General features: G+C 39.7%; 1 protein-coding gene across 1 annotated transcript in view; it reads right to left on the minus strand.

The window, feature by feature from the left end:
* OTUD7A (OTU deubiquitinase 7A) overlaps nt 1-27,815 on the minus strand; it is a 368,821-nt gene that overhangs the window by 89,378 nt on the left and 251,628 nt on the right. The window lies entirely within an intron of this gene.

Raw genomic sequence — 27,815 nt, forward strand, 5'->3', positions numbered from 1 at the left:
GAAATCTAAAATAATGGAAAAGAAAAAAATAATTTAAAAAGTAAATTAAAAAAAAAGCAAACTTCTCATACAAAGATTTGATTCTACATATTGAAAGGGCACACTGCATAAAAGGAAGTTGTCCTAGTAAAATACCAAGACATATCCTTATAAAATTGTGTTTTAAAGATAAAGAGAATTCTTTGAATATTTAAACAAAAAATAAAGAAAATCAGGATTGTAACATACTTCTTGGCAGCCACATTCAATGCCTGAAGTCAATGGAGTCACATCTACAAAATACTTAAAGAAAGGAGTGTGAGCTAAGAAACTTTTATATTCATCAAGGCTATCCCTTCATGTATAAAGGCTACAGACAAACCATTTTAAACAAGAATGCATCCAGGAAATACTACTCAAATGGATCTTTCTTGAAAAAACTATTAAAGGATGGGCTCCAGCCAATCAAGAGATGAATGGAGGTTTGGCAAAGGACATTAGGCAGCAGTAAATTTATTTAACTGTACATCTAAGAAAAAACAAAGGTACAGATACAAGTGCAAGAGGAGAAAGTCAATATTCTGCCAAAGCAAAAATGATACAATCAATACAATGGTAGAAGGCAGAAAGTAGAAATAACATATAGTTGCCTCAGTTATGATACAGGGGAGTTAAAAGATCAAATACAAATATGTAAACATATTTAGCAATACAGAGGTGAATGCCAAAAACCAGATAAAAGATATGCTACTAATTAAATTGGATGGGAGGAGACAGAAAAAGAGAGAAGGGAAGAGGAAGATACAAGCTAATTTTATTGAAGCAGATCATAAGAACTAACACTGTCTAAAGTAAAAAGGAAACAGAATATTATATAAAGGTATAATTTAAAAAAGTAAACCATAGATAAAAAATGCAACTATCAGGGCACCTGACACCTGGGTGGCTCAGTTGGTTAAGCGTCCAACTCTTGGTTTCAGCTCAGGTCATGATCTCAGGACTCATGGATTCAAGCCCGCATCTGGCTCTGTGCTTCAGATTCTGTCTCCCTCTGTTTCTGCCTCTCCCCCACTCACAGTCTCTGTCTCTCATCTCAAAAATAAACATTAAAAAACCCTGCAACTTATCTAATTACCAGAAAAATATTTTTTTAATGTTTGTTTATTTTTTGAGAGAGAGATTGACAGAGTATGAACAGGGGAGGGGCAGAGAGAGAGAGGAAGACACAGAATCTGAAGCAGGCTCCAGGCTCTGAGCTGTCAGCATGGAGCCGGACGCAGGGCTTGAACCCACGAACCGTGAAATCATGACCTGAGCCAAAGTCAGACGCTCAACCGACTGAGCCACACAGGCGCCCCCAGAAAAATATTTTTTAAGTAAAAAGCTAATAAAATATACTGAAAGACATTTGAAATATTTATATACAAACATAGAAAATATGATACAACAGAACTAAGAACCACCATATCTGTCAGCGCGATATATTTAAATAGGCTTAATGCAACTATTTAAAGAAGAGGATTTGCATGTTATCTCACAAAGCAAAGTCTAGGTATTTGCTGTATATAAGAGATCTATCTAGAGCAAAGTGATTCAGAAAGGTTGCAGCTAACAGGGAAGGGCCGTGGTTTATCAGGGTTACCAGGCAAAGATAAAACAAAAATTTTAGCCTAAGATCACACTGTATACACTGTATGTTATCTAACTTGAAAATAAATTATATATATATACATATATATATATACATATATATGTATATATATATATATTAGAAAAATAAAACAAACAAACAAACAGACAAAAACCAACATAGGGGACATGATCTTATATCTATCTATCTATACACATATATATTATATATATGTATATATGTATATACATATATAAGTGTTTATTTTATTTTATTTTTGAGAGAGAGAGAGAGAGAGAGAGGGAAAGAGAGAGAGTGAGGGATGGGCAGAGAGAGACATAGAATTTGATGCAGGCTCCAGACTCTGAGCTATCAGCATAGAGCCCCATGCAGGGCTCGAGCTGACGAATTATGAGATCATGACCTGAGCCAAAGTTGGTCGCTTAACACACTTAGCACCTGGGTGCCCAATAATGCACAATGGAGATGTATATTAATTATGCTTTCTTTTCTGTAGTTTTGAAGTCTTGCTGAGCCATGAGGGACTGACTGCCCTTCTCAGGCCTATCTGATTCCTCATGATAGCAAACTACCTCCCTGGAAATGTGCCTTTCATGTGCAAACCAACCAATCCAAACTCTGACTCACACTCAGGGCAAATGCTCCCCTTTGCTAATCACTCAGGGCCAGGTACCAGACAATTTGGGGTGGCTTCTCCACCCTGGAGCCTGCTAAAATTCAAACCAGCTAACCCTAAAACTTATTATCCTGCCTATCCAGCCTTACCTGTTCCTTCCTGCAGAAATCACAATAAAGGCTCTCATCATATTTCCCCCCTTCTCTGTGCCTCCTGACTGACCCTGATACTCCTGTGTGGCCCTGCATGGCATGGCTCCTGTTCCTAAAGAACTCTTTCCTTCATGAGAGTGATTTCCATGCCTGTGTGCCTTACCATACCCAGTTAGAACAAATATTAGGTACATATTAAAACAGAAGACATAAGAAGCATGAATATATGCATACTAAATAAAAAAGTAGAAACTGTACAAAACAGAAATTGCCATGAAAGACTAAAATAAACACACTGACCTTTCCTATTAACAAGAGAATGCCATGAATAGCAGATTGCATTGTAATGTGGGAATAAACAGCCTCCAAACTCCTGAGGCCCTAACAACAGAATCTTATATTTTACTCATACCATAAGTCTGCTGTGGGTTGGAGAAGCTCTGTCACGCCTTCTCACTTCAAGATTCAGGTGGACAGAGCAGCTGGTCTTAAAAACTGCCTATCAGTATGGCAGAGGGACAAAAATCTCTAGGGTATCTCTCATTAACAATCAAATACCTTGGCCCAGTAGTGACTTCTCACTTCTGTTCCCAACCCAAGGCTGAAACTAGGCACAGGGTCCCTCCCTCCCATCCAACCACAGGGGCCAGGAAGGGCAATTCTCCCACACACCCACAAGGGGGAGGCAGAGTGCTGGACACAGTCTTTGAACACCAGATGTAACATTAACATACAGTAAAAGAAAATAGCCTTCAGACATAAACAAAAACAAGTTAGATGACATAATGGAAGGAAGTATTCCATTATGCAATTTCATAATTGCAACTAAAAGACAAAATACTGAGAAATAAGTTTAAAAGAGATATGTAAGAGATCCATGTTCTTAGTTTGGAAGACTCAATATCATTTCTTCCTAAGCTAATTTATAAATTTAACACGATCCCAATTAAAAAAAAAAAAAAAACATAAGCAGGGCTTGGAATCAGACAGGCTCATTTTAACCTTCATCTGGAAAACTAAGCAAGAATAACCAGGGACTCTCTGAAACAAAGGAACAATGAGGAGACAGGGGCACTCACAGACATAAACCTGCTCTACTGTCTCGATAATACTACATGAACCATCTGATAAAGCAATGGAACATAAGGGAAAGTCCCAGAGAGACTTAAATTCATACAAAATGTCAAAAGATGGTATTGATCTGGGGAAATATTTGCACTTCGTACCACACACAGGAGTCGTCTCTGATGCAGGTCAGATGCTAAAAAAACCAAGGCGGGAGCATGCTGGCAGGAGGGCTGGTGGGAATGAGGCAGGGTGTCTGGGGGGAAGCAGCAGCAGACCCACCCTGAAGGTGCAACAGAGCCTTCCCTGAACTGACTGGCATTGCCTTTCAGAGGAATTCGCATTGTGGTAAGGGGCACAGACATAAAGAAGGCACTGGATGGGCGCTGACCCCAGTAGGGGACTTGGTCAAAAAGTGACTTCCTTCCACTGGGGGACCACTGAAGAGGGACTCAGCTGTGAGCCATCAGCAGCCTGGCTCCCTGCTTCCCACTCTGGCAAGAGTCCCTGGGTCCCCGGATGAAGGGGTCTGAGCACAAGAGCAAATGCTACACCCTCTATTTTCTCCTGTGCACACACGTTTGTGTTTTGCCCAGAAACCAATAAGGGGGAAAAACAGAATAACAACCCAAAGATAGAAACAAAGGACGTGAACAAAGAGTTCACGGAAAAATAAACAACTCTGAAATAGATGAAAAGATGACAAATTCCATCACAAAAGAAATGCAAATTACAAATATACTGAGGAATCATTTTACACATATCAAAGTAGTGAATGCAAAAGTTGGCAACCCACCTGGTTACCAATCCACTTGCTGCTAAAAGTACAGAATGACAAAACCCCAAGTAATTTGTCAAAATTACATTGCATTTATCCTGTGACCCAGACATCCCACTTCTGGGCTTTTGTCCTTTAGTTAATACTTATACACATAAGATGAGGTATGTACAATATAGTCACTGCAGCATCATTTATAACAGCAAGATAATGGAAACAAGCTAAATGTCCATCTCTGGAAGAACATTTAAATAAACTACGGTGCACTCCACTTAACATAATGATATACCTTTGCATAAGAGAATGAAGCCCCATGGAAAGATCTCTAGCACACATCTGGGAGTGAAATAAGCAAGGTGTTGAATATTCATAATCCTACCTTTTGAGTAAGGATAGAATAATATATAAATTCTCTCTATATACATTAAAACATACAAATAAGTGTGTGCTTGTATCTGCATATGCAAATGCTAGACAGGTAAACAAAAAACTAACACAAGCAATGATCCCGAGGTCAGGGGGAAGTGGGGTCCAGGGGACAGAGAAGGTACAATATTGTCAATTTCTTCCTCTTTTGAGTGTTGAACTCTTTAGATAAATCACTTATCTAAAACAAATAGAAAACAAAACTAAATGCAAAAAATTTTAAATGATTAAACAATAATTACCAGTATTTTAAGTGTACCAAGGTAAGAACTCTCCCTTAATATGTAGTGTGCCATAACTACAGAATGGAAGATTTCATCTCCTTCACATTTGCAGGCAAAATTCTGAATTTCCTGCTATTAAATACAGATGGAAATAGAAAGAGCCAATTGAAATAACGGAACTTCTTAGCTAGCTGATATTTATAAGACTGTTTTAATTAGCTTATTTTTATAGAAATGTGGAGAAAGAAATGAGCCCAAAGGCTGCCTCAACTAATCTTCCAATAGGTCATAGTTCACCAGATACTTGTGCAATATAACAAATATGATAATAAGGTAACCAAATCATATGGCTGATATTTGGATATCTGGTTTTTTTTTAGTTTATTTATTTATCTTGAGAGAGAGAACCAGTAGGGAGGGGGAGAGAGAGAGGGGACAGATCTGAAGCAGACTCTGTGCTGACAGCAGAGAGCCTGATGCAGGGCTTGAACCTATGAAGTGTGAGATCATGGCCTGAGCCAAAGTTGGATGCTTAACTGACTGAGCCACCCAGGCGCCCTGATATTTTGATATGTTAAAAAAATGTATGTACTCTATTGCCAGCTATATAGAGGCTGGTATGTGCAGTAAATTTAAACAAATGTTGAAAGAAAAAGTAATATTTATGCACATTCACTCTTTGACCCACTGTGAAATGGTTTTTGTGATCCCCTTTCTACTGAAGCATTCTTTTCAAGATTACCAATAAGCTTGATGTAGATAAATCCAAGGTCACTTCCCTGTCCCCCATCAATAAAGGCCTCTCTTCTCCTTGATTTACTCTCCTTTTTTGGGGCAGAGGAAAAGAGAAAGAACTAATGTGCAGCGTTAGACTGTGACTCTCTTTTGACTTCTAAGACATCACACTCTACTAATAATCATCCTTTTATTTCAATGGCTGCTCTACTCCTTTCCTTTTAACAGCACCTCTTCCTCCTTCACTAAGTCCCTAGATGTTGTCATTTCAGATCTGGGCCAAACTCCACTGGGAGGTATTTGAATGAAATTTTTACTTCTGACTTAAAGGAATACAGACTTAAGAGGAGGGTTGACCTGTGCTGTTATTCCCTGTTCTCACTGACTGGAATGCAGACATGATACCTGGAGCTGTAGCAATCATCTTGCAAACACTAGGTAACAAGCATGAAAAGGCCAATAGCTAAGAATGCTGAGTGAGGAGAAAAAAGCCTGAATAAGAATCTGGACAGATTACTGCCAGCAAACCCCTAACTAATATAGGGAAAAAACACAGGACAGAAGCCTACACTGAGACCTAATTCTGACAGGGTACCCAGGTCAGGATGTAACTTGGGACCTGGAGCATGACCAGAGGTGCTCTCAGGAGGATGTCTCATTTAGGCCGAGACCTAAAAGAAGTGTGAAAGCCATCTTGTCAAAGAATCAGGGGTAGGGGGAAGAGGGGTGGCATGCTGGGAAGAAGACAGCACATCGATAAACCTCGAAGTGAAATGACCTGGCACATAAAGGCAGTTAAGTGTGAATGCAGCACAGAGAGGAGACTGGAGAGGCTGCCTGAGGAGATTGAAAAATACAGGAAGAGAGACAGAGGTGTTGGGACAAGGTACACCTTTAAGGGTCTTGTGAAGTATGTGCTGGGATCTGAACTTCATCGCAAGGGTAAACATGAGCTACTGAAGCACTTCCAAATGAGTAGGGCCTGATCCAATTTTTATTTTAGAAAAATAAAGTGTTTGCATTAAAAAATATCTCTGGTTAAATAGTAGAGACGGCATTAGAATTGGTGAAGCTTGTGGCAGAAAGCACATTAGGTGGGGCCTATAGCAATATTGATGTGAAATGAGATGGCCTGGTCCAGTGACACTGAGGATGGAGTAATGGGGGGGGGTCTCCTAGGTGCCAGACGAGGGGGAGAGGGAGAGGTGAAGGCAGGTGTTCAGGATTCCGGGGACTGCTCAGGAAATGTCTGGCTCAGTTATGGTAATCCACATCTGGAAGACTACTCAGCCATTAAAAATGAATTTGCATATACAACAGATTTGAGAGGATTTCAATGAAGTAGTGTTGAGTGAGAAAAGCAGTATGATGACAGTGTATTCAACACAATCACCTTGGCGACACAGAGCAAACACAACTCTGTCTGGTCCATGTCCAATGTTATCATGCTTTAGCATCCAAGGTCAATTCTACACCCCTGCTGCCTTTGCAGGAGAGGAGCGTGAGTGAATGCTCCTGGAAGGGATTCCCAGTAGAGTTCTGGTAACAGCCTCCAATGAGAAGCATTCATGCAAGATTGATTGGAAGGCTGAGCACAGGCTGGTTTTCCATGGAGTGTTGCAAGCAGATGCCTGGGCAGAGAGCAGATGGAGATTGGCTGTAGATTTGGGGAAAACTCCTGAGAAACACCTGCTTGGCAATCCAACTGCTAGGGTGGGTGGGTGGTGGGGGTGCCCTGTGAGTCCTGAGGCTTCAAGGACTTCCAGAGTGGATCTCCTCAGTGAGAACACAGCTTCTCTAGTTCCCTTTCCTACTTGGAATATCTAGAATGACTTGTGTCTCCTTCGCCAAATGCTGACAGATACAGAATTTGGTATTAGAAATGGTTCCCGGTATTAGAAACACAGAGATGACACTAGTTCTCTGACACTTTAGGAAAACCAACAGCTGTTATGCACAGATGCTGTGATGCAAAGAAGGGGTACAAAGAGCATGGTAGGTGAACTCTCTTGACCGCACTGGGTAGCATGCAGGAAAAACGGTGAGCATTAGGACAGTAAGCAGGAAAGATTGGGCTTTGAAAGCTGGATGGGATCCTAAGAACACTAAGTGGGTTCTGATGATTGAAACCTGGTGCTCTTAAAAGTTAAATTAATCAAAAGTTAGTTACTTAATTAGTTAAATTAATTTAAAAGTTAAATTCATAACTAGGAATCTATTCCATGTAAAATGCCATGTATCCTGGATTCCAGTAATCCCATTTCTAGGAATATAGCCTCAGGACATATCTGTACCTCTGCCATATGCATAAGGAGTGCCATGAAAAATGGGCACAGCAGCCTGCTGTGTAACTTTTAAGCATTTCCAAATGCTTGGGCTCTCTATACTCAGGATGCTATTAATCAATTAATCTAAACTGTGATATCACAATATGTGATAAACCATTTTCATAGTAGCTGAAGGAATATCTAAACTGAATAGCCAAAAGCTACAGGACAGGGGTGGCTCCCACACTGTACTCTAAGGAAGACCACGGATCTGCTCTGTAGGCTCCTGGTTCAGGCAGGTACCCATGGGTGCTGATGATATACATATGAATGAGGACTCCTGTGTGCTTTGTAAGAGGGTGACAGAACAAGAGGTGACATGAGCATGCAAATAGCTGCTGTGGACTGAGAGCTGGGGGTAGTCTGCAGAGGGACCCAGGTGCCCCATTATTTGTGAATGAGGCTTGGAGCTTTCCAGAAGAGAAACAGGAAGGGCAGTGCAGGGGAACAGAATACAAAGGCTTGGAGGCTTGCAAAACCATTCTCTGCCCAGTGAACTATACAGATGTGCTGGGGTTCCAGGGATATGGGAGTTGACCAAGAAAAAAGAAATGACTGTTATGGGGTGATGCTTACATGGGGGAAGTTTCTCACAGGAGGAAGCTGTGCATCAGAGACCACCTATGTGTCTCTACTCAGAGAGGGGGAAGGGCAGGGAACTCCTCCCAGGAGAGAGAAGCACACAGCAGCAATGGTTTCTGTGTCCCAGTGATGTCATTCGGCAGCACCATGGGGAGTCTGGGTCAGAGAGGTCCTAAGGGCAGCAGCAGCCTGCTGTCTCAGAGCCATAGACTTTGTCTTATCAATGGCGAGCAGATGCTGGGGGAGGATTTGCAGGGAATGCAAAGCAGGAAGGCTAAATGTATAGAAATCTGCTTACATGAGCTATGTTTAAAACAAATGGATGTGTGAAAATGTAAGTTTGGGCTGGCAGATTTGGACTCAGTCTGCAATAAGGAAACAACCAACCTAGGAGGCAATACACAGATCTGTGGTTCATTTATAAAACAAGAGGTCAGCAGGGCTGCCCTACAGAATTTGACCAGAGACGACCAAAGTGATACTCTCTTAGGTGGAGTTTTAAAAATACATAATTTGATTTCAAAGTCTTAGATGAATTTTGTAAAAATATCATTTGATTTAGAAGACAAATAAATGAACTCAGTGGCTGTCTGTACCCAGTCACATACCCTGCCATGGTCCCTGGTCGTCTAAGCATCCCTACTGACTGCTTCCATCGGGGCAGAGATCTGCCTGGATAAAACCTCACGGTGCAGGAAGCATAGCTAACTTGTGGCTTGGTCTTTCTTGCTGAACCAAACCCTCTTCTCTGCAGCCAGCCCCAAGCTACTTTGTGCAATCAGCAGCAGCAGCAACTTCATCAACTCAAGTCAGGTCTCTCAGCCTTTAATCTTAAAATCGTGTTTTAAAAAGGATCTGAAGATTGACTTTCATAAAGTCAAAGATAGTTAAGTCCACCCCCACAATGAAAGACTGACTTCTGATAATTATGGGGTGCTTTGCTGATATTGATAGCTGTCCTTTAAAGTGGGTTACTGTCCACCCTGAGCAGGCAGCCTGGCTCTGCATTCTGTGTCTTCGATCTGCATGGTATTTAAGAAAGAAATGGACTTTAATGGTTTCAGTTAAAAATCCTGAGGCAGTTTTTAAAAACAAATCAGAATGAATGCTGAAGTCTCTGAGGAATAAATCACTGTATGTCTCTTGGATGTTTGCCAACCTGGTAGAGTCTGGTAGACTCCAGGAAGAACCTTGATTATTTGTGGCTTCTAAAGAAAGTTTTCTAGCTCCTTCCATCCAATTCTACTAGGAAGCCTGCTGCTACCCCTCTCACAACAATGGACATAATGGCAGCTAGGGGGGTCCAGGCTTCACACTGCAGCCAGGTCCTTCCCTGGAGAGTTAGGGGGCTCTGAAGGAGGACTGGCTCCTCCAAGCCCCTGGCATAGACAGCGGCCATGAGCTGTTTATTAGTCCACACAACGAAGAGAGAAAGGCTGCTTGGCCTCCCAGGATATTTTCTGCTTGCTCAGATTCAGTGAAATCCTGCCGGGGACCTATGTCTACAAAATAGTCAAATTATAACCATGTGAAGATTGAAGATTGGGATTCAGGACAGCAGTGTCTGCCCCCTGGTGGAGAAGGCAGCGTGCCCAGAAGAAGCAGGACAGAGCTGGCTGCAGGTGCAAAGCCAGGCCATGCTGTGTAAGGCCTTTGGGCCAGGGGGCTGGACTTGCCTACAAGGCCTGTTCATGCGCTCAGCAGGGATTCAGGGGGTGCTTACTGTGTTTTGCTTTAGTAGTACTCTGGCTCCAAATCATTCCCTGGTAAGGTGAGAGACCCAAACAAATAAGGAAGGAGTCCTGTGGCTGTTTGGAAGACAGCATTTTCAGTCATGAGAGCAGCAAAGTCAAACCCTGTGGTGGGCCTGCATGGCTATAGTGTACATAAATGAGCAAGGTGGCCTGTGCATAGAGTGTGCAAAGTGGAGCCTGGCAAGGATGCAGGATTTGATTTGGGGAGAGACTAGACCATTGGCAGATTTGCAAGCTGCGGAAAGAATGTTCTGACATTCTTTATTTAATTAAAAAACATTTTGTGGTATCATTTATACACAGTGGAGTGAATGCCCAGATCCATGATCAGTTTGAGGACTCTGGTCGGGTGCACACATGTGTGTAACCACTGCTGCAGTCCAGACCTGGATCATGTCTGTCATACCTAGAGGGGTGTTGTGTGCCCTTCCAGCCAATCCCTCTTCAGCAGTTTCCTGCTGCTGTGTAATGAATCGTCATGCAGGTAGTGGCCAAGACCATGTGGGCTTGGTTGGCTTCTGTGTTCTGAGACTCACAAGGTTGTTGCAGTCACGGTGTTGAGAGAACTGCATTTCTTTCTGGAGTCTCTAGAAAAACATCCACTTCCAGGCTCATTCTGGTCGTGGCAGGATTCAGGTCCATGCAGTAGCATGGAGTCTTCAGTTCCTTGGGCATTGTCAGCTGAGGGTCATCATCACCCCAGAGACGACTTTGTTGCTTGGCCCATGCTCCCTTCCTCCATCTTCAAGCCAACAATGGCAGTTGAGTCCTCTTCACACTTAGAATCTCTCTGATCATTCCTTTCACATCTCTCTGAATCTTCTGCCTTCCTCTTCTGGTTTCAAGGGCAGAAGATTAGTGTGCCCACTCCCCTTCCCCAGATAATCCAGGAAAAATCTATTTTAAAGTCAGCTAATTAGCAACCTTAATTTTATCTGCAAAGTCCCTTTGCAGTAGTACCTACATCAGTATCTGTATATCAGGGAACGGGAATCCCGGAAGGCATCTTTAGAATCCTGCCTACCACACAACCCCCATTTTTGAGCTCCATTAAATGGAGTCAGGTAATACTTTTTTCTGTGTCTGGCCTGTTTGCTCAGAATAAGATCTCTGAGATTCATCCATGTTGTAGCATGCATGAATAGTTCATTTCTTTTTATTGCTGAGTAGTATTCCATTGTATGGATACACCACACTTAGTTTATCCATTTACTTTTTGAGAGGTTTGTGGGTGCTTTCTATATTTATGTGATTATGAATGAAGCTGCTGTGAACATTTAAGTACAATCTGTTTTGTGGACATAATGTTTCTTCATTAAACACCCAAGAGCAGAATTGCTGCATCAAAGGGAAGTATATTCTTAATTTTATAAGAAACAACCAAACTGTTTTTCAAAGTCGTTTTATTATTTTGCTTTCTTACCAGCATTTATTCCACATCCTTCTACCAGTTGGTATTGTCAGTCTTTAATTTTAACCATTTTTGTGAGTGTGTGGTGATATCAGTTTTAATTTCTATTTCCCCAATGACTGATTTGAAAATCTTTTCTTGTGCTTACTGGTCATTTCATGTATCTTCTTTTTTTAAATGTTTATTTATTTTGAGAGAGAGAGAGAAAGAGAGAAAGAATGAATTTGAGAGTGCAGGGGACAGGCAGAGAGAGAGAGAGGGAGAGAGAGAATCTCAAGCAGGCTCTGTGCTTGTCAGTGCAGAGCCCGATGTGGAGCTCGATTGCACACACCATGAGATCATGACCTGAGCCAAAATCAAGAGTTGGATACTTAACTGACTGAACCACTCAGGCACCCCTCACGGATCTTCTTTTTAAACGTCTTTCACTCACTTTTTCATTGGATTATTTATATTTTTATAATTAATTTTCAGTTGTTACATATTATTTATACATTTGTAAAGTATATATTTATAAATTACATTGTGTTATCTTATATATTTATAAATTATAATTAATTTGAAGTTGTTATTTACATACATATATAAGTACTTTATCAGATATATGTTTTAAATATCCCAGTTTATGGCTATTATCTTAATAGTGTCTTCCAAATGAACATTTTTTATTTTTGATGAAGCTCAATTCATCATTTGTTTTCCCTTTCACAGTCCTTTTTTTGACCTCTCTAAAATATGTTTGTAAACTCCAGGGTCATGAAGATTTTTTCGTCCATGCTTTCTTCTAGAAGCTTTGTAGTTTTTGCATTTACACTGAGGTCTATAACCTACCTTGAAGTAATCTGTATGTATGGTATAAGGCAGAGGGTCAAGGCTTTCCCCTTCTGTCTTCCCTCTCTTCCTTTCTTCCTTCCTATATTATTTTATAGTTGTTCAAGTACCTTTGGTTGAAAAGACTTTTTCCTTTCCCTAATTTTTTTTTAAATGACCTCAATTGATGATCGGTTTGGGGCTCCATCTAGACTCTCTCCTGTTCCACAATGCACTGCTTGTCTCATCTGACATGAGTGCCACACAATCCTGATGACTGCAGCTAGAAGCCTGTCACTGTAGGTCCTCCGGCTCAGCTCTCCCACTGCACAGCGGTCTTCAGAGGCTCAATCTCAATCAAATCCCAGAACTTTTTTTTTAAACTGATAAGTCTATTGGACCAGATGGACTTGACAGATATATTTAGAACTCTACATCCCAAAGCAGCAGAATATACTTTCTTCTCAAGTGCACATGGAACATTCTCCAAGATAGATCACATGGTGGGTCACAAAGCAGCCCTCAGTAAATATAAAAGAATTGAGATCATACCATGCACATTTGCAGATCACAATGCAAGGAAAAAGTCTGGAAAACTTCCAAAAGCATGAAGGTTAAAGGATATCCTATTAAAGAATGAATGGGCCAACCAGGCACTTAGAGAAGAAATTAAAAAATATATGGAAACAAATGAAAATGAAAATACAACAATCCAAACCCTTTGGGATGCAGCAAAGGCAGTCCTAAGAGGAAAATGCATTGCAATCCAGGCCTATCTCAAGAAACAAGAGAAATCCCAAATACAAAATCTAACAGCACACCTAAAGGAACTGGAAGCAGAACAGCAAAGACACCCCAAACCAAGCATAAGAAGAGAAATAATAAAGATCAGAGTGGAAATGAACAATATATAATAAAAAAAAAAAACAAAAACGAGTAGAACAGATCAATGAAACCAAGAGTTGGTTTTTTGAAAAAATAAACAAAATTGATAAACCTCTAGCCAGGCTTCTCAAAAAGAAAAGGGAGAGGACCCAAATAGATAAAATCACGAATTAAAATGAATTTATTACAACCAATCCCTCAGAAATGCAAGAAATTATCAGGGAATACTATGAAAAATTAGAAGCCAACAAACTGGACAACCTGGAAGAAATGGACAAATTCCTAAATACCCACACAATACCAAAACTCAAATGGGAAGAAATAGAAAACTTGAACAGACCCATAACTAGTGAAGAAATTGAATCACTCATCAAAAATCTCCCAACAAATAAGAGTCCTGGACCAGATGGCTTCCCAGGGGAATTCTACCAGACATTTAAAGCAGAGATAATACCTATCCTTCTCAAGCTGTTCCAAAAAATAGAAAGGGAAGTAAAACTTCCAGACTCATTCTATGAAGCCAGCATTACTTTGATTCCCAAACCAGACAGAGACCCAGCAAAAAAAGAGAACTACAGGCCAATATCCCTGATGAATATGGATGCAAAAATTCTCAACAAGATACTAGCGAATTGAATTCAACAGCATATAAAAAGTATTATTCACCATGATCAAATGGGATTCATTCCTGTGCTTCAGGCCTGGTTCAATATTCACAAATCAATCAATGTGATACATCACATTAATAAAATAAAAGATAAGAACCATAAGGTCCTGTCAATAGATGCAGAAAAAGTATTTGACAAAATACAGCATCCTTTCTTGATGAAAACCTCAAGAAAGTCGGGATAGAATAAACATACTTAAACACCATAGAAACCATTTATGAAGAGCCCATAGTTAATATCATCCTTAATTGGGAAAAATTGAAAGCTTTCCGCCTGAGATCAGGAACGTGACAGGATGTCCACTCTCACCACTGTTGTTTAACATAGTATTGGAAGTCCTAGCATCAGCAGACAACAAAATGAAATAAAAGGCATCAAAATTGGCAAAGATGAAGTCAAACTTTCACTTTTCACAGATGACATGATACTCTACATGGAAAACCTGATAGACTCCACCACAAGTCTGCTAGAACTGACATGTAAATTCAGCAAAGTCGCAGGGTACAAAGTCGCAATCACAATTGCACCAAGAACCGTAAAATACCTAGGAATAAACCTAACCAAAGATGTAAAAGATCTGTATGCTGAAAACTATAGAAAGCTTATGAAGGAAATTGAAGAAGATACAAAGAAATGGAAAAACATTCCATGCTCATGGATTGGAAGAGTAAATATTGTTAAAATGTCAATACTACCCAAAGCAATCTACACACTCAATACAATAACAAACAAAATTGCACCAGAATTCTTCTCAAAACTAGAACAAACAATCCTAAAATTTGTATGGAACCACAAAAAGACCCCAAATAGCCAAAGTAATATTGAAGAAGAAAACCAATATGGGAGGCATCACAATCCCAGACTTTAACCTCAATTACAAAGCTGTAATCATCAAGACTATATGGTATTGGCACAAAAACAGACACATAGACCAATGGAATAGAATAGAGACCCCAGAATTGGACCCACAAATGTATGGCCAACTAATCTTTGACAAAGCAGGAAAGAGTATCCAATGGAAAAAAGGCAGTTTCTTTAACAAATTGTGCTAGGAGAACCGGACAGCAACATGTAGAAGAATGAAAGTAGACCACTTTCTTACACCATACACAAAAATAAACTCAAAGTGGACTAAGGATCTGAATGTGAGACAGAAAACCATCAAAACCCTAGAGGAGAAAGCAGGAAAAAAAATCTCTTTGACCTCAGACACAGCAATTTCTTACTCGACACATCTCCAAAGGCAAGGAAATTAAAAGTAAAAATGAACTATTGGAACCTCATGAAGATAGGAAGCTTTTGTACTGCAAAGGAAAGAATCAGCAAAACTAAAAGACAACTGACGGAATGGGAAAAGACATTTGTAAATGACATATCGGATATAGGGGTGGTATCTAAAATCTATAAAGAACTCACCAAACTCCACACTCGAAGAACAAATAATCCAGTGAAGAAATGGGCAGAAGACATTAATAGACACTTTTCCAAAGAAGACATCCAGATGGCCAACAGACACATGAAAAGATGCTCAACGTTACTCATCATCAGGGAAATACAAATCAAAACCACAATGAGTTATCACCTCACGTCAGTCAGAGTGGCTAAAATTACAAATCAGGAGACTATAGGTGCTGGTGAGGATGTGGAAAAATGGGAACCCTCTTGCACTGCTGGTGGGAATGCAACCTGGTGCAGCTGCTCTGGAAAACAGTGTGGAGGTTCCTCAAAAAATTAAAAATAGAACTACCCTATGACCCAGCAATAGCACTGCTAGGAATCTACCCAAAGGATACAGGAGTGCTGATGCATAGGGGCACTTGTACCCCAATGTTTACAACAGCACTTTCAACAATAGCCAAACTATGGAAAGAGCCTAAATGTTCATCAACTGATGAATGGATAAAGATGTGGTTTACATATACAATGGAATACTCCTTGGCAATGAGAAAGAATGAAATCATGCCATTTGCAGTAACGTGGATGGAACTGGAGGGTATTATGCTAAGTGAAATAAGGCAGGTAGAGAAAGACAGATATCATATGTGTTCACTCATATGTGGATCTTGAGAAACTTAACAGAAGACCATGGGGGAGGGGAAGGGGGAAAAAGTTACAGAGAGGGAGGGAGGCACTCTTAAGGACTGAGAACAAACTAGGGGTAGATGGGGGGTGGGGGAGAAGGGAAAATGGGTGATGGGCAGGGAGGAGGGCACTTGTTGGGATGAACACTGGGTGTTGTATGGAAACCAATTTGACAATAAATTATATTTAAAAAAAGAAAAACTGATAAGCCGATTCTATGGAGATGATTTAATATTTTAATTTTACTTCGGCCTCTGAAGAATGGAACAGAGAGAAGAAAGGCAGCAGATTGTGGTATTTGGACTGTGGGTCCTAAAGGAGAGGCTAATGCTTCTTGAAGGGGAGGTGGCAGGAATTCCTCATGGATTGGCTGTGGAAGGTCAGTAAAAGTAGCAAGGCTTTCAGGCTTTCAGAGAAGCAGGATGTTTCCTGCTCCCCATGGTCTGAGCTCAGATGGGCTAGTAGCCCTGGAGGTTCACATGACTTCCAGTGGAGCCTGGCCTGGGTTCACCTGGGACTCAGTTCTGGGGGGCCTAGGGAGCCTCATGGTGCTGCAGCCATGACGCTCTTTTAGCGTTGAAGAAAACCAAGTAGCTTAAAGAAATCAAACAGTCTGCTAAACTCCCATATGCACAGGGAATGTAGCTGTACCTAGAATTTAGAACATCTGTAATCCAAAGCTCAGTCTCTGAACTATGACTTCCCATTGCCTGCCACACCAGAGCTGACCAACTCACAGGCCTGGGAAGTAGAGAAGGAAGACAAATACGGTCTTCCAGAAAGAGGCAACTGAATTCTTAATTTCCAAAACCAGCAAATTGTACATAAACATAAGAATTATGTGTACATTATTTAAAAACTATATACATACATATAAATGTTTGCAATGTTTTCAGTCCCACCTAACACATTTAAAACCTACTCCATTCGTCTTTCCATCCAGATGAGGCACCCCTATCTTGCTCTCAAATGCCCCAAGGAGAGTATGAGAAAGAACAGGGAGGGGCTGGGACACAGGATCTGAGGCACATGCAGCAGCAGGGGCTGTGACTGACCTGTAGTAGTAGTGTGCTTGTGTGTGGTACACCTGTGCAATGTGTATATGCAGTGAGTGTATGTGTATGTTGTGTGGCATGTGTGTGGAACATGTGCTGATTCTACATGCATTTGTGTTGTGGTATGCTGCAGTATAGAGTGTGTGTGGATATATGTGTGGTCAGAATGGCTTATGTACTGCATAGCATGTGTGGTACATGTGAGTGGTATGTGACATATATATTGTATGGTGTGTGCATATTGTGTGTGACATAAATGTGAGGTCTCTGAGTGCATGGTGTGTGTGTGTGTGTGTGTGTGCATGTATGTGTATACAGGGCACATGCATGTATGTAAAGTGTGAGTGCATGTGAGATATTTGGACACATGTGAGATGTGTGCACCTGTAACGTCTATGCATGTTCAATGTGCATTATGTGATTAGTGTGTGTGCTCCCTAATGTATGTATGTGTTGTGTGGTGACTGCCTCTGTGATGAGTGGTATGTGGCATGTGTTGGGAAGTGTGTGTTGTATGGAATGGATGTGTGCATCTGTGGTGGGGATGCACGTACAGGGTGAAAGGGTGGTATGGATGAATATGTTGCATATACGTATGTGTGATGGGTACAGGTGATTAATGTGGACTGTGGTGTGTGTGTGTGTGTGTGTGTGTGATGAGTATGTGCTGTATTTTGTGTGCATGTATAGGCTCCTGAGGGCAGCCTTCAGCTCCCTATATGGCACCAGAGCTATCAAAGACCCTGGACAGTGAAGACTGTGGGAGATACACTGGACACAAGGAGTGTACTGGGAACAGTGGCCATGCACTCAGTCCCATGGAGCCTCTTGCATTTGAAATCCAAGTTGCTCTCCTCTGAAACACAGACCCAGGCCCTGGGGCTGAGCTGATGACTGAGTTTCTTCAGCAGTCTGGGCCTGAATCCTGGCTGCAGGGCTGGGGGCAGTTCTAATGTCCACTGGCTGTAGCAGTATGGAAGGTGTGCAGGTGGTGAGGGGTTTCCTGGCAGGGAAAGTCATTAGGGAATGCCCCCATGCTCACCGTCCCCATCAATGATCTCCTGCTGGGAACTCAGGCCTGCAATCATGGAATAAACTGATTAAAACAGAGAATAATCAATTATTTTTTTCAGACTCATTTTCTGAAATGGCTTAATCGATGCCTCAGGCCAAGCATTCTGTCGATTATATATGGAAGTCCAGTGGCTATGCTCCTGAGACACTGCCACAGTGCTGTAAGGGAGAGTCCACAGGCCTTTGCTCCTTGGGAGCAGGGGGGCCTCCCACCCCATTCCTTTCTCCAGCAACTAGGGAACGTATGCTGGCTGCAAGAACAGAGAATGACCAAGGATAAGGCTCACACTCCCAGCACTAAATTCTAATGGGACCCTGGGGAACCCACAAGTGCTACCCTCGCAGGGGCAGGGGTATCAACACCAACAGGCCTTTATGGATACTCTTGGAATCCAGTCTCCAATGTAGCAGAACATTATTAGGAACAAAGCTCATTTACCTCAACCAAAGTTAAACATCTAGATGGCCTGCAACCAAAATCACTGGTTTGACTCCAGGGATCAACACATGACCTGACATTCCAGCTATGGGCAGCTATGGCTGCTCTTTGCTTGTGATGTCTAGCCCAGTACAAATGCAGAATAGCCTATACTTCCTATAAATATCCTTCTTGCTACAGCTACAAGGCTGTTGTGGAACTTTACCTTATTTTACAATCTTTACTTGCAAAGCTCCTGTTGAGTTTATGTTAGCCTCAAGGAGATAGAGACAAAGTAGTACAGAGCTGGGGCAGGATTTTAGACGTGTCCGTTATGGGCATGCATAAAGGTAGAGAGCTGGAAGAATATTAAATTCCTCTCACCATGGGAAGTCACTTTTTTTAATGTTTATTTATTTTTGTGAGAAAGAAAAAGAGAGAGAGAGAGAGAGAGACAGATAGGGAATCTGAAGCAGGCTCTACACTGACAGCAGAGAGCCCAAAGTGGGGCTTGAACTCACGAACCATGAGATCATGACCTGAGCTGAAGTCAGACCCTTAACCAACTGAGCCACCCAGGCACCCCGGGAAGTCACTTCTTAATACATGGAGTGTTTAAAATAAATTGGTCAAGATGCAGATGGCTAATAAAATTAACCCAATTTTCTAACATGACTAGTAAGATATAAACAATGGTAGATAATCTGTGCTTACATTTTGAGAAAAAATCTTTTTCTCGCAAAAATGTATGAGGTCGCACAGTGGAATTATACATCCTGTGCAAAATTCATCTGTGTAAACTACAACACTACAAAGATGCAAAAACAGCTGCCAACAGCTGTCACATTAACTGCCTAATGTACAACTTCTGTTTCGGAAGTCAGCAGTCTTATGTTCAACAGGCTGAAAGAGATACCATCTGAGGACTGAGTAGGTGATATTTACAACTACTCTTTTCCATGTGTAAGTTAAGAAATAGTATTTTATTTTGACATTAACTATATAATGCTTATACCAGCCAGCTTGGAATTCTTTGATAAAACAGGCATATAAAAATGATAATATGCTTATTCTAATATTGAAACATTTATCAGTGATATCATAGTAAATAAATTCAAATCATACTTTGAAGTTTTGTTTCTAGAACTGGAGGACCAGGTTGTTTCAGGTGAACATTCACACTGGAATAACTGGGCAACATGGCAAAAGATAAGAGGGAAGGGTGTTTGATGACCATGGGGAATACAAAGGCAATAAGGAAATTTAAGGCTGAGATCTTAGAGGCAAGATGAGAGCAGTGAGCCTAGCACTGGAAGCCACTTCCCCATTGCGGATACCACAAATGTTAAAAGCTATGGCTGAGAGGCTGAGAAGTTCAACAGGGCTTTCAATAAATCTTCTGGATCTGGGAAGACAAAACCCAAAACTCAGGATCCGCAAAGAACACATCTTGGTCAACACTCCAGGCTTTCAGCTGGGAACCTACAGGGCTACATCCCAAGAGTCAGAGTGAACTAGAGCATCCATAGCATGGAAATAAGTCTAGCTTCAAATCACTTAAATCCCTGTTTGGCTTAAAGTGGTTTTGAATTGATAATACTCCAATCCCAGCTGTCTTGAATAAGCAAACTTAATCCTCTCTGGAAAAAGATAAAATCACCCAGAGCCTAAAATTACATTTCAAAATTTTAATATATAATAACCACCACTCAATTAAAATGATCAGGATTATGGAAAATCAAGACTGGACAGAAAAATAAGAAAAAAGACAGTAAGAGCAGAAATACAGGAAATCTAGACAAGGGAATTATCAAACATATACTTTAAGATAATCATAACTAATATGTTGAACATAACTAATATGTTGAAGTTAAAGAATTTTGGCAGGGAACTTGGAAATATAAAAATAAGCCAAGTGGAAACTCTGGCACTGAAAAATGGAATAACTAAAATAAGAACTCAGTGAGTATGTTTAAGAGCTGATGGTTCCCATGAAAATATAATTGATAAACTGAAAGGTCAAAAGAGAAGCTTTAGTCTGAAGCAGACACACACACACACACACGCACACACACTCACATGCACACTAAGGGCAGAGCATAGGGGTGACAGGTAAAGGATAGAAGTATATAAGCACAAGCACAAAGACCATAAGACCCAAAATATGTATAACTGAATCCCATAAAGAAAAAATATAAAGGATGGGATGTAAGCAACATTTAAGAAAGATAATGATAGAATTTTCTTTTTTTTAAAATTTTTTTTACATTTATTTTTGAGAAACAGAGTGAGACAAAGTGTGAGCGGGGGAGGGGCAGAGAGAGAGGGAGACACAGAATCTGAAACAGGCTCCAGGCTCTGAGCAAGCAGCAGCATAGAGCCTGATGAGGGGCTCGAACCCATGAACTATGAGATCATGACCTGAGCTGAAGTCGGATGCTCAACCGACTGAGCCACCCAGGTGCCCCTAGAATTTTCTAAAATTGATGAAAAATATCAAGTCACAGGTTCAGAAGTGGTATGAACTCCAAAGAGGAAAAACATATGGAAAACACAAATAGGCAATTTTTAATAAAGCTGCTGGAAAACTAAGATGAAGAAAAAATTTTTAGAAACAGGAAGGAACACTCCCAAAAAACAAGAGTCCAGGGCTGGATGGCTTTCCAGGGGAATTCTACCAAACATTTAAAGAAAAGTTAAAACTTATTCTTTTGAAGCTGTTGCAAAAAAATAGAAATGGAAGGAAAACTTCCAAACTCATTCTATGACACCAGCATTACCTTGATTCCAAAACCAGACAAAGACCCCACTAAAAAGGAAAACTACAGACCAATTTACCTGATGAACATGGATGCAAAAATCCTCAACAAGATACTAGCCAACTGTATCCAATAATACATTAAAATAATTATTTACCACGACCAAGTGGGATTTATACCTGGGATGCAGGGCTGGTTCAATATCCACAAAACAATCAATGTGATACAACACATCAGTAAAAGAAAGGACAAGAACTACATGATCCTCTCAACAGATGCAGAGAAAGCATTTAACAAAACACAACATCCTTTCTTGATAAAAACCCTTAAGAAAGTAGGGATAGAAGTATCATACCTCAAGATCATAAAAACCATATATGAAAGACCTACTGCTAATATCATCCTCAATGGGGAAAAATTGACAGCTTTCCCCCTAAGGTCAGGAACACAACAGGGATGTCCATTCTTCACTACTGTTATTCAACATAGTATTGGAAGTCTTAGCCTCAGCATTCAGACAACCAAATATGTTAATTATCACATATAATGTAGATAAGCTAAATATTCCATGTTAAAGACATCAGAACATATATATTTTTTAAAAACCTAATTATATACTGCTTAGAAAAGCTACATCTTAAATACAAGGTTTCAGAAAGGTTAAAAGTAAAAAGATAGAAAAATATATAATGCAAACACTAAAAGAAAGAATGTAGAAATACTAATATCAGAGAAGTAGACTTTAAGGCAAATAAAACTTTAATGAAGATAGAAAAAAATGTTTATAATGATAAAGGGGTCAGTCCAACACAAAAGATATGACAAGACTGAATGTATTTAACCTCAAAGCATGTAAGACAAAAGCTGACAGCAATTAAAAAAGAAATACATATGTCCACAAGCATAGCTGGAGGTTTTAACCAAGCACTCTCAGTAACTGAGAACAGGCAGTAAAAAAAATCAGTATAGATTTAAGTGCAGCCTAGAACTGGCTCCACAGCAACGGGGTATCTTACAGTTCACATGGCAGGCATGTGGCCCTGTGTTTCAGTTGTCTTTTTGGGTGTATGGGACAAGGATGTGGAAGCTGGCAACTCCAGCTACTCTCCCTTTCACTGTCTTTCTAAGTAATAAACTGAATCCAAAAGTGGCTCATCGTATCTTTACCACATGAACCAGTCAGGCCCTTCCCTTGCCTAGTTTTGTGTGTGTGTGTGTGTGTGTGTGTGTGTGTGTGTGTGTGTGTGCGTGTGTGTGTGTGTGTGTGTGTGTGTGAGACAGAAATCAGTAACAAGAAGATAATTAGAAAATCCTCAAATGCTTGGGAATTTAGCAGAAATGTCTAGCCTTCAACATAAATATCTGAAAAGAAGAGGCTGAACTGAACATCAATAATCTAAGTTGAGGGGTTGGTGAATTAAGGTCCAGGGCCAATTCCAGCCTGCCCCGTTTTTATGCAATGCATGAGCTAAGAATAGCTTTCAATTTTTTAAATGGTTAAAAAAAGAATATGTGACAGAGACCATATGTGGCTTGCAAATAAATGGACTTACTATCTGTCCTTTTGCAGAAAAATGTTTGCCAATTCCTGATCTAAGTATTCATAGTAAATAGTTTTAAAAATAGCAGATTTAATAAAAATATAATGGAAAGAAAAAAGGGAACAAAGAAGAGATAAGGCAAAGAACAAATAGTGATATGCTAGATCTATGGCAAAATGTATCAAGAATTTATAAAGATAAGATCAGAATTCAATGAAAGAGATAACTAACAATAGAAAGAATTAATAAAACCATATGGTGATTCTTTGAAGAGACTTAAAATAATCAATAACTCTGGCAAACCTAATCTCCCCATATCCATCTCCATCTCTATCTTTATGCAAAAGAAGGCAGACACACAAGAATATACACTGTATGATTCCATGTATACAAAATCCAAGAACTGGAAAAACGATCATAAGATGTTAGAAGTCATGAATTCTTGGGAGAAGGAAGGTTTAGTTACAGAAAGAGGGAAGGAAAGGGACTTCTGAGCTGCTGATAATGTCATAGTTTTTGATTTGATGGCAATGATGGTTGCACAGGTTGTACACTTTGTGAGAATTCATTAGGCTATATACTTACAATTTTTTATAATTTCTGTATTTATATAATACTTCACTAGGAAATTTAAAATATCATTTTTTGGAGGTATCAAATTCCAAATACTTGGTATATCTTGTTAGATTTACTATGTACCATGTTTTGCACAATATCACATGAAAAGTGGTTACTTAGAATATACATTTGATTTTAAAAAGCTATTAATTCAAAATTCACAGATTTCTCTGGCATTTCCCATGTTCAGAAGTTATTTGGCAGTTAGTCTTAGGACTCTGTTCAGAGAGCACTATGGAGTGGTAACACCATGCTGCATCCATCCCCATGCTTCGTCTTCCTGTTGAACCATCAAAGTCTGTGTATTACTTTCACTGGGGTTTGTCAGGGATACTTTGTTTTATATAGGAACATAACATATTGCTTTTCTGTTGACTTATTTTCCTTTGCTAACCCCAAAGGCCTTACCTTTATTATTGTCTGGTCTAAGATGTTCCTAAATAGAGCAAGTATATTAAGATTTTTTCTCAATTGATTAAAAAAGCTATTAATTCATAACAAAAATAAAATAAGAATATTTATAAATATAAATATAAAATATAAGCAAATATGTAGTTTTATACATTTGTACCTTTTAATTAGTCTATTATTATTCACCCTTGGTCTAAATTTAACACCAAGTTAAAAGCAGTGGTATTTATTCTTGTAGGCCTGATTATTATTACTCAAATAAATCATGCATGAAGAAAAGGAAAGTATGCCAAAAGCTGCAAGATCATGACATAGTAAGCATTAACATCTCACAACAAATGGGGAGAATGCTATTAAAGGAATATCTATGACTAATTAGGCAGATGACACACAGTGATAAAAGAAATAAAACTTTCTAAATATCAGGAAACAAAATGAATTTGAAACTAGTACCTTCAAAGGGATTATAAGTAGTCTATTGGGTTCTTCCCAGATGGCAAGACTTTGGCACATGTAGTCCTCAACAGTAAAATTAAATAAAATTGTGGTAGATGAAAGGAAGGCATAAATTGCAATTTGTATCAACTATTGATACCTGTCCTCTACTGAGGCCCTGTTATGTGCCATCATGGTACCATATATACATTATTTCATTTAATCACACCACTATTTAATAGCTGCAGAAACTGAGTCAGAGAGTCAAACTCCTTGGCCCAGTGATTCAGCAGTCCAGGAAGTGGGGGGCTAGGACTTAGACACAGAATGGTCTATCTAGCTTCAGCCAACTTCACAGAAATACTTCAGCTACCTGATACTCCTAATGACAGCTACCTGATACTTCAGCTACCTGATACTCCTACTGACAACTTCCCTCTCCTGATACAACTGCTTCAATCTTCTCCCCATGTGTGGTGGCCCCACTCTAACACAGCACTTACTTTCTGTTATTTATACCTTTGTGTAGTCCCTGACACATTCTACCAATGGAATGTGGCAGAAGTGATGGGATGTCATGTCCAAGATTATATTATAAAATATTGCGGCTTCTGCTGTGGGAATGTCTGTCTCTTTTTTTCATCACTCATTCTGGGTAAAGTCAACTGAAATCTTATGAGGAGACTCAGGCATGTTGTAAGAAATGGAAGTCTCCTGCCAATAACAAATGAAGAATGGAGGCCTGTTGGCTACCATGGAAGCCTGGAAGCAGAGCCTCCAGCCACAGGTGAGCTTCAGATGATGGCAGCCAAACCTTAAATGCAATCTCAGGAATGACTCTGAGCCAGAGAACCATCCAACTAAGCCACTCATGGATTCTTGATGCTTAAAAATGGTGTGTGATTTATACGATTATTTTTCAAGTTGCTAAATTGGGGGATGATTCAGTATGTGACAATAGATAACTAATACATCGTGACTCTAGACTTCGACTACATAAACATTCCTGATTTTAAGAAACACAAGAAGTGCTACAGAATATCACTACACATGCTCCAGACTGGCTAAAGTTGAAAGACTGGCAACACCAAATGCTGGCAAAGATTATGGAGTGACTGGAACTTTCACACATTGTTACAGTAGGAATGTAAAATAGTGCAACCATTATGGGAAAAGGTCTGGCAACTTCTCTAAAAGTAAACATATATCTAACAAGGCTTCAGATATTCCACTCCTAAGTATTTATCCAAGAAAAATGAAACTACCTCTCCACAAGAAGATATGTTTATAGCAGCTTTACTCATAATAGCCAATCCTGGAAATCACTCAGATGCCCATTAAATAGTGAATGGATAAGCAAATTGTGGTGTATCCACACAAATGGAATACTACTTAGCAATAAAAAGAAATGAACTACTGATCCACTTAACATGGCTGAATCACAAAAACATGCTCACTTCTGCACAGCAAAAAGCATGATCAACAAAATGAAAAAATAACCTATGGAATGAAAAAAAAATTTGTAAACCACATATCTGATAAGAGATCAATATCCAATATCTACAAGGAACTCCTATAACTCAATAGCAACCCCACCCAATAATTCTATTAAAAAAGGACAAAGGACCTGAACATATATTTTTATAAAGAAGGCATACATATGGCCAACAGGTACATGAAGGTGCTCAACATCACTGATCATTAGGGAGATGCTTGATCAAAACCACAATAAGATATCACCTTGTACCTGTTAGAGTGGCCATAATCAAAAGATAAGAGGTAACAAATACTGGCAAGGATGTAGAGAAAAGAAAACCTTTATGCACAGTTGGTGGGATTGTAAGTTGGTATAGCCACTAGGAAAAAGGTATGAATGTTTCTCAAAAATTTTAAAATATAACTATCATTTGATGCAGTAATTCCACTTCTGAAAATATATTTGAAGGAAACAAAAACACTATGTCAGAGAGGTATTTGTGCCCCCATGTTCAAAGCAGAATTATTTTAAAAAGCCCAGACATGGAGGGATGCCTGGGTGGCTCAGTCAGTTGAGCGTCCAACTTCGGCTCAGGTCATGATCTCACAGTCCATGAGTTCGAGCCCCACATCGGGCTCTGTGCTGACAGCTCAGAGCCTGGAGCCTGCTTCAGATTCTGTGTCTCCCTCTCTCTTCCCCTCCTCCACTCATGCTCTGTCTCTCTCTGTCAAAAATAAATGAACTTTAAAAAAATTTAAAAAAAGCCCAGACATGGAAATAACCTAAGTATTCATTGATGGATGAGGGATAAAGAAGCTATGATGTACACACACACACACACACACACACACACACACACACACAAACTGGAATATTATTCAGCCATAAAAGAAGGAAATCCTACCATATGTGATAACATGGGTGGACCCTGAGGGCATTAAGTGTTAAGTATAACAAGTTAGACAGACAAAGATAAATACTGTATGGTCTCATTCATATGTTGAATCTTAAAAAAACAACAAAAAAAATACCAACCTGATTGAAAAAGATAAAATTTATGGTTAACAGAGGTGGGGGTTGGGGGAATTGAATGAAGATGGTCAAAAGGTACAAATTTCCAGTTATAAGAAAAATAAGAGCTGATGGGGTCCCTTAGTAGCTTAGTCAGTTGAACATCTGACTTTTGGTTCAGGTCACGATCCCAGGATTGTGGAATGGAGTCCCACAATGGGCTCTATACCTATTATGGAGCCTTCTTGGGATTCTCTCTCTCTCTCTCTCTCTCTCTCTCTCTCTCTCTCTCTCTCTCCCTCTACCCCTCTCCCATTCTCTCTCTCTCTCTTTCTTTCTCTCTCTCTTTCTCTAAAAAAGAAAAGAAAAATTAAAAAAGTAAGAACTGAAAATGTAATGTACAACATGACTATCATTTACACTGTTGTATGGAATATTTGAAAGTTGTCAAAAGAATAAATCCTAAGAGTTCTTATCACAAGAAAACATTTTTTTTTGGTATCTATAGGAGATGATGGATGTTAACTAAACTCATTGCGGTAACTATTACACAATATATGTAAATTAAGTCATTATGCTCTATACTTTATACAGTGATGTATGTCAATTAAATTCTAGAAACAAATCCTTTATTAGATATATGATTTGCAAGTATTTTCTTCTACCTGTAGTTTATCTTTTTATTTTTTAACACTACATTTAAAAGTCAGTTTTTAATTATGATGAAACCCAATTTCTCATTTTTTTTCTGTTATGGATAATGCTTTTTGTGTCATATCTACAAAATCTTTGCCTAGAGGAGCTGACTAAAATGGAGACATAGGGGGCTCCTGAGCCACCCTCCTCCCATTAATGAACCCAAAGTACAGCA

Source organism: Panthera tigris, chromosome B3 (genome assembly GCF_018350195.1).
Source record: "Panthera tigris isolate Pti1 chromosome B3, P.tigris_Pti1_mat1.1, whole genome shotgun sequence".
Classification (NCBI taxonomy): Eukaryota; Metazoa; Chordata; class Mammalia; order Carnivora; family Felidae; genus Panthera; species Panthera tigris.